Source organism: Notamacropus eugenii, chromosome 3 (genome assembly GCF_028372415.1).
Source record: "Notamacropus eugenii isolate mMacEug1 chromosome 3, mMacEug1.pri_v2, whole genome shotgun sequence".
In the NCBI taxonomy this organism is placed as follows: domain Eukaryota; kingdom Metazoa; phylum Chordata; class Mammalia; order Diprotodontia; family Macropodidae; genus Notamacropus; species Notamacropus eugenii.
The window spans coordinates 479564035-479572940 of NC_092874.1; the positions used below are offsets into that span (position 1 = coordinate 479564035).

Consider the following 8906-nt stretch of genomic DNA (forward strand, 5'->3'; position numbering starts at 1 on the left):
ATAAGAGATGATGTCATGTTTCTTTTATTTTCTCCTGAGGAATGTTGGATCCAAGGGCCAACTTTGGTACATGAGCCTTGGTCAGAGGGCTAGACATGTATTCAAGGATACCTGGTTCAAATTCTGCCTTAGACAGGTGATGCTGGGTAAGCCACTTGAGTCATCTCCTAGCATCTCACCCTCTGGGAATGGAAAGAGAACCAGTTGCAAAGGTTGGAGAAGATGGTGAAACAACATGATATAGTGTAAGACTCTCTTCAAAAAACAGAATGACAAAATTTGAGAATTGGAAGGGACCTCAGAAGCTGTCTAGTCCAACTCACAGCACCAATGGAAACCTTGCAACCCTGTAGAGAAGTGTGATTACAATGGTGATGAAGGGAGTTTGGAACCTGTGTGAAGTGGAACAGGAATGTGGTATGGTATAGACATGGGCCACATGGCCTTGGGAAGAAATTTAGGAAGTGCTGCAGGCAGGCTGAGGATGGGAGTGAGAAATGAGGAGGTGGCCCCCAGGGAAGAGGATGTGGGAGGGAGGGAGGAGGGCAGGATTCTTGTAGGTGTTGTCATTGAGTGTTGATTGCTGTGGTCTTCCCAGCATGCACAGTAGTAGGTGGCCTCATCTTCAGGTGTTATGGAGGTAATTGCTAGGAATGAGTTTCTTTGGTTTTCATTCTTTTCTGCCACAAATTTGTTCCTTACATCACCTAAGGGTATTTCTTTGAAGGTGCCGGGTGATATTACATAGAGCAGATGCTTCAAAGACTGGTATGGCTTCTGTTGGTACCAGTGTATGTACTTAGAAGCAAAGTTTGTAACACCAGACACTAGACAGGCCACACGTGCTGTTGTTCCTGGCTCTTTGTTGATGGAGACCTGAGGTTGTGTCAGTTCTATGGCTGCATGTCCAACTAGAAATAAAAGAAGAGAACACAGAGATATGAGCAGATCCTTTTGAGAATTTCTTCCATTTCTCACCTGATCTGAAAAGAGGGAGAAGTTGACTCACAGGCCCAGAAGGCAGCCACAGCAAGCACTTGGCAGAGGCTCATTGTGACTGTGCCAGTTTGACCACAAGAGAACCCAAGGAAGCAAAGAGAGTGATGGATAGAGAGATCAGGATGGTGGAAAGAGTGGCCTATTGTGCTGCCAGCAGAGGAAATGAGCTGCTGGAATCTTGTGATCTTTCTAAGAGGTACAGACCAGGGCTGTCCCCATAGGGGTGGCAGGCTTGGTGATGTCAGTGGTGATTGTCCTTCCTGTTTCCTTTGCCCAAAGATGAAAGTATGGAGGTATTGCCTTGACCCACTTCTCCTACCCCCAAAACCATGGGAATATCTGCTGGTGACACCTCAGATGCTCCAGAGAACTCTAAATAAGTAGATCATATGTTCTTTTAAAGCTTTATTCTCATTGAGATATAACAAGAAGAGTGGAAAGAGAGTGAATGAAGAAGAGCTGGGCCCGTGTCCTGGTGTTCGTTAATTCTAGGTTTGTCATCACCTTTTAGTTTTCTTCTTTTTTTCCTTTTGTAGGGGTTTTTTAAAATTGCAATTAAATTTTTGTTTTCTTTTGAACTTAAGAAAAATAGAAAAAGTAGAATAGGAAAGAAAATTGCACATGAAACTGCAAATATTTATGTACAACTTTCTTTGCTATTAATTGTATACTAAAATAATAGTTTAATTTTCTGTCTTTCCCCTCCCATCCCCCTACCCTACAAAATGCTACCATTAGACACAAATATGTATGTGTATCAATATATTTATGTAAATTCATGCCTTCCCTACTTCTATTTTTGAGTTCTTTCTCTAGATGCAGATAGCTCTTTCCTTTATACATCTCTGTAGTAAATCTGGGTTTTTATAATATTCTAAATGATTTATTTGCCTAAAGTCAGTCTTAAAGTGATATTTCTGTTACTCTATACAGTGTTCTCTTGGTTGTTCTCATCTTGCTTTTCATTATTTCATGTAAGTCTTTCCATGTTTTACTAAGATCACTGAGCTCATCGTTTCTTATAGTCTAGTAGTATTCCATCATGATCATACAGCCCAATTGTTTCAGCCAATTCCCAACTGATGGAAATCCCCTCAATTTCCAATTCTTTGCCACCACAAACAGAGTTGCTATCAATGTTTCAGAACATGGAATTTTTTTCCCCTTTTCTCCTGATGATCTTGAGAAACAGACCTAGTAGTGGTATTGCTGGTTCAAAGGGTATACCCAGGTTTATAAGTGTGGGCACAATCTATAATTTATGATTTTGGGCATAGTTCCAGATCGGTTCCCAAATCTCTCGATCTTAAGGACTGCTCCCCAAGTCTGTAGGTTGCAGAGGAGACAGCTGGCATTGGCAGAGGAAGATTTCTCATCTGTCCTAATGAAGCAGAGGGCTAGTGACCATTGCCTTCCTCTCAAGAGCCATGTGAATCAGCAGTGGAAAAATTCTTTTGCACATTGGCCAGAAGAGGGAACTGAGGCTTAGAGACCTGAAGTCATTGGCCAGGGTCCCACAGTAAAAAGGAATAAGTATGTATTAAACTCCTACTATATGCCAGCACTTGAAGCAGAGGAAATAAGGCTTGGCTTTCAACTCAGGTCTCTCTGAAGGGGAAGGACAGCAGGTGGGCACTCTAAAAGCTGCACCAGCAGCCATGGAATAAGAGAGTCTTTCACCTCTTGACTGAATGTCCTAAGGGGTAGGTATGGCAGGACACAGATAAGTGCTGTGTGAGCTGAAAAGACAAGAAGTGGCTGTGATCTGCCTCAGTAAAGTGAGTGGATCACATATCCATCTGTGAGAATACCCCAGAGCTCAGGGAGGAAGCTGTAGGAGAGAAAAGGCTCAAATGTATTCCGTTCTTGAATGGGCCCCAGGAAAGTCTCCGCGGGGTGTTGGCTGGCCAGAAGGGAAATGAGTGAATCTCTAGTGGTTTGTGATGTTGCTGAAGATCCAGTGGAGAAACTGAGAAAGTTTCATTTTTGCAAAGAAACTAGCAATGCTGCTCTTCTAATGACGATTGACAATATAAATGGCTGGTTGTCCTGGATGAAGAGCATGAGAGTATTTCAGCTGATGAGATGCCAGAATGAAAACCTTGCTTCACTGTATGTAGTTATAAATATCACCATGCTGATGGAAGAGTTTCTTACCCTCTGTGTTTTAGTTTCTCTTGTCCTGTTCAGTGCAAAACCTGAACAACAGATGATGTCTGCTGGGAGTAAGAATAAGCTAGTTCAAAGGGCTCAACTAACTAAGGTTTTTGAAATAAGGAATACTGAAGACCCAACTGAAGAATGGTTATGGGAGAAACTTGGATTTTTCCACTGAAATGAATGTCCTGCTACTCAAGGATCTCAGTATTAACCTGACTGTACTGGAACCACACGCAGACACTCATTTATGCCTAAAAATACACTGTTATTTACCATTTTGTTTCCTGCTTCAAATAAAAATCTTTACTTGTGCAAAGTGTGTACAAAGGAGGTGATTCTTTTTATAGTAATGGAAATTTTAAAAGTGTTTCCTCATATTTGTAATTGTTTAGTGGAATAATTCTGCAAGAAATTTTTGCATTCTTATGACTAACTTCTATTACTTCTGGTTCAGAATTTGTTGCTATTTTCAGACTTCATTGGAAAGTGAGAATTTTTCCTCTTTTTGACAAATATTGGATATTAGCATTAGTCTTACTTGTCAGATATGTGAAAGACGTTTAAAGGCTTGAATTGTCAGACCCAAATTTGAGCCTATGAGTATGACTTTAGAGTATTATGTATTCTAAATACTTTTCCATTAATTCTGGAACTTATTTAGTGCACTACATTTTCTTTCATAACCTCCAGTATCCATAATTATCAATCAATATTAAGTTCTATGGAGTTACAAACTTGAGTATTTCCTGGCATCATATGAGTGTGAGTCATTTTAAACTTCTTAACACTGGGTCTTTGATTTGTTAGCTTTAAAATTAATCTTGAGGGTTTTACACTGCCAGTAATCCAGCCTTGGTGAAACAAATACTCTTGTAGAGGTCCACGTAAAATGTTTTGTAGCGTCTAATTCTACAATTGACATTTGTAATAAAACCAACTTCATTTCTGTAAATTCCAACCAGTTCCTTGAATTAGTGAATACCTGGCAATTGAAAGTTAGGACTCTGAATGTATCTGTGATTTAGATTTGTATCATAGGGAAGAAGTATTGATCTTGAACTTTGGTCGTAGTCAACAAAAATAATATGTCAATAAAATTCATCTTGATCCTATAATACTTTACTTATCAGAATGGCATTCCAAACTCAATGAATACTTGAATAATTGAGTTATTCTTCCATATGTCATTAGCACAAATCCTATCATGAAGGATATTTTAAAATGTCTTTTTAACATGTTTACTTTAAAACATTTAAAAGTAGAGATTTTACAGATTTGCCAACACAGTTCCTCAATCAGTAATACAACGAAGTAAAATGATTCCTCTTATATCTTGGTCATTTTCTTAAAAACAAATAGCAAAAAGCCTTTTTGCAATGGATTCAATTTAATTCATAATTTCTGTCTTTCAAATATATGTGCCATCTAAATTTAGAGTTATTAAGATTTTCTAATATTACTGAATGAGAATCTTTCATGGCCAAAACAATTTATCATGTGTCTTCCTTAATAGGAAAGCAGGAAATTAAAGGAAATAAGAAATAAGACAGATGGAAAAAAGAAAGGAAAGATCTTTGATTTCTGTTGTTGTTGAAGAGTAGAATAGATTGCTTATTTCTTCCAGATAAAATATTACTTCTACAAAATTATAAATTTTATAAATTGTTACTTAAATATGCAATTTTTGCTCTTTGGGCCTCTTCAAAAATGAAGTGTCACTTATATTCATAGGATCATGGATCCAGAGATGGAAGGGATTTTAGAGGCCATCTTGTCCAACCTCTTCATTTTACAGATGAGTATCCTGAAGCTGAGAGAAGTTCAGTGACTGACGTCACACCTTGGTCCCACAATTCTGGATTCAGGAGGGTAAAACCACTATGCTAATATTAGTGCAGGCATATTTTGGACTAAAGAAGTAATATTCTATTGTCTCAGGTCACAGCAATAAAAGGAAATAAAGCTGTCAAAGAATGTATTTAATGTGCTATGATCTTAAAATATAGGAAATTTTTGTCTTTTATACTAAGATCCTTTATACTTACGGACTTACTACCAGTAAAATAATTTCTTTCATTGTTTTTCTAGTTGTGCCACTGGGTTGTGATAAGTTATATAGATTCTTTAGCCCGACTTTTCCATTTATGACCAATAGCATACACACATTTAAAGGCAGCTAGATGTAATAATGGGTTCAATGGAAGGGATACTTTTTTCTTCTATGAAATTAACTTCCATAACTGGTCATTACACCTGTGACCTTGGTCTCCTTAGCACAGTGCTTTACCAGAGACAGCTGAGCTAAAATGTTCTCAGACTTTGGCCAGATTCACCTTTGTCACTTAATTATTTTATGGTCCCTTTTTCCAGAAAGAGAATGAACTCTAAAGGAACTAACAAGAGAAAAGCCATGGTCCTCATGGATTTACAGGAGAAGTTCATCAGACTTTTAAGGAACTATTATGATCAATACTAGATAGATTATTCTCAAAATTTGAAAATGAAAGCATTTTTTAGCCCCAATACTTTTCAGGTTTCTTTTAAACAATTTTCATAGCACCTTCACAGGGTTGTTGAGAGGATCAAATGAGAGAATATGTATGAAAAACTTAGGCTGTGTGTAAATATTAGATATTACCATATGGTTATTAAATTTCTATTGTGACAGTTTAAAAAGGCTCAATAGGCAGATCTTATTTTTTTTTTACTGAATTAAAATAAAAACAAAATTAATTTGGAAGCAGAAAATGTCAAGAACATCAAAGGCACTAATAAAACAATGCAAAGGAAGGATATTTAGTAGTATCAGATCTTAAACTGTATTATTAGGCAATAGTTACCAAACTATCTGATACTGGCTAAGAAATAGAAAGGTAGATGAGTGGAGCAGAGTAAACTTAAAATTTGCAGCAGTATATAAGTATAATAATCTTGTATTTGTGTAAAGACAGGTTTTGGGGACCATAATTCATAATTTGGTAGAAACTACTGGGAAAACTGGAAAGCAGTCTGGCAGAAATTGAGCATAGGTCAACCTTCTACCATTTAGCAAGATAAAGTCAAAACAGATTATGTTCATCCTTTGTTTTTGAAGAAGACCATGACATCAGAGAAATGATGACATGACTTGCACTTGATTTTATTTTGGGTGAGGGATGGCTGTGTAGGTCACCAGCCTCACTTTCTCCTCATAAGCCATCTGGATCCTGTGACCAGATATTCATCAGGATGACTGGAGATGGGCCAGGATTCAGTGGGAGACCTTGACCTTTTTCAACTAAGGCCTATTCAGGGACTCACTTAGAGTGAGGTAACACCCATTCAGTGAATAGGTCTCTCTAAGAAGTACTCAGAGAATGGCTCCTTTAATGAGCAAAAGAAAAAATAGGTAAATCGAACTGGGAAGGAGAGAAATACAGTTACTATTGACGATCACTCTTAAGCCAGGAGGGTCCAGAAAACAGCCATTAAGGGGAATCTGGACAGGGACCTACTGTTGTTCAATCTATGCGCTTCAGAGTGCACTGGAAGACAAGAAAGAAAGACAGAAAGACAGAAAGGAAGGAAGGAAGATGGACAGAAAGAAAGAAAGACAGAGAGAACAAGAAAGAAGAAAGAAAGAAATGCAGCCAGTAAACACCAAGTTAACTGGGCATCCTCTGGCCGTCTAAATTTATCTTCCTTTGAAGAGGATACAACCTATACATACAGAGAGATATTATGAGAAAATTTTTAGAACATGAAACATATTACCTATAAGATTTACGGATAAGGGCACAATTTATAAATAAACAAGATGGAGAGAGCAGTATGAGGTATAAAATGGATAACTTCAATTACATTAAATAAAATTTTTGTACAAATGAAAAAAAGTAGCTAATCCAGAAGGAAAGCAGGAAACTATAGACAGCTTCTCAGATAAAGGTTTCATATGTCAAATATATAAAGAATTAATTGTATCTAATCTATAAAAAAAATCATTCCCCAATTGGTAAATGGTCAAAGGATATGAACATAGTATTTTAAATAAATAAATCAAAATGATTTATAGCTATGTGAGAAAATGCTCTAAATCACTATAACATGGAAATACTATTGTGTACCCATCAGATTGGCTAAAATAATCGAAAGGGAACACAACAAATGTTGAAGGTGATATGGAAAAAAATTGGACACTAATTTACTCTTGGTGGAATTGTGAACTGATCCAATCATTTTGGAGAGCAATCGGGAATTATGCCCAAAGAGTTATTAAAATGCCTCTGCCCTTTGACTCAGTAATACCACTAGTAGGACTCTTTCCAAAGAAGATTAAGTAAAAAGGAAAAGAATCTCTATGTTCTAAAAGATTTGTAACAGTTCTATTTGTGGTAAAGAACTGGAATTTATGGGGATGCCTGCCGGGTGAGGACTGGCTGGACAAATTGTGATATATGATCGTGATGGAAAACTGTTGAGCTATAAGAAATAATCAGCTCAATGATCTTAGAACAAACATTGACAGACTTGCAGGAAATAATGAAGAGGAAAATGAGCAGAAAGAAGAGAACATTGTATACAATGATAGTAACATTGTTTCAAGAATAACTTTGAGTGACTAAGTCATTTTGACCACGATTAATACCCACGTTAACTACAAAGGATACATGAGGGAAGACGCTACCAGCATCCAGAGAAGGAGCTGAGAAATAGAACTATGTATAGAATGTTTTTTACACACACAACCACAGATATTTGTGTCTAATGATGGTTACCTGTAGGATTTAGGGTGCGGAGAAGAAAGGAAGAAAAAAAGCATAAAAATAAATTTAGTTGATAATTTTATTATGTATGAAAAGAAACAGCAAGTTGTTTGCAATAGATGTGCTGTTTCATGTACACTCCTCTGTGTTTTTTCCTATTCTACTATGATATGGGAATGGTTGTTTTATTTCTGAAGTTCAGAATAAAATGAGCAAAAGAAAAAAAAATATCAAAATCCAGGGACCCCATCCTTCCCTCTTTGCACAGCTTTGAGACTAAAGTTGGGGAACATACCTTTGCCTGTTATCTGGGGGAAAATTAGAGCACTTTACCTCAGAATTGAAAGAGATGTTAGAGATGACCTGCTCCAGCCTCCACTGCCATGCGCACAAACAGACTTTGGAAATCCTCCTGAATTAGGATTCCGCAGTTTAGTAGATCTTGGCTGCCCCTTCATCTTTCAAGGAGAATAATGCATGCGGGAGCATGGAGGCAGGTTCCAATCCTGCCTCGGACATCTGCTAACTGTATGACATTGGACAAGTCACTTAATGTCCATGATGAAGTCTCCTCATCTGCAAAATGAGAGGTCTGGTCAAGATTGCTTCCAACGTGCCTTTCAGGTGAAGCTAGGATCCTACAAGTATAACTTTTCTGGGCCTCAGTTTGCTTCTGTATAAACTAAGGGTCTTGGACCAGACACCTCTTGAGTTCCTTTTCACCTCTGTGTCTATGATCATACTCATTTTAAAACAGAGAGGGTTCACCTTTAAGGCACCATTAAAGGCTCTCCAAATGTGTGGGACTTGGTTGAGTGACGTGACCCTCTCATTCACTGACATATGCTTCCTCAGGTTGGTGAGGCTGAGTTGGAGCAGAGACAGTTTCCAAGAACCTGGGTAACTGTGGGAGAAGGGAAAAGAAATGAAAGAAAATCTCACAGTTGGATCAAGACGCCCAGAGCCAGTTGTGAGACTGCTCCCTCCTAGCTTTGAGCAGAGCAC

At 37.7% G+C, this 8906-nt stretch overlaps 1 pseudogene; it reads left to right on the plus strand.

Annotated features, from left to right (window-relative positions):
* Nucleotides 1-2917: 2917 nt before the first annotated feature.
* On the plus strand, nt 2918-3334 carry LOC140497759 (glia maturation factor beta pseudogene; annotated as a pseudogene).
* The last annotated feature ends 5572 nt before the right edge of the window (nt 3335-8906 follow it).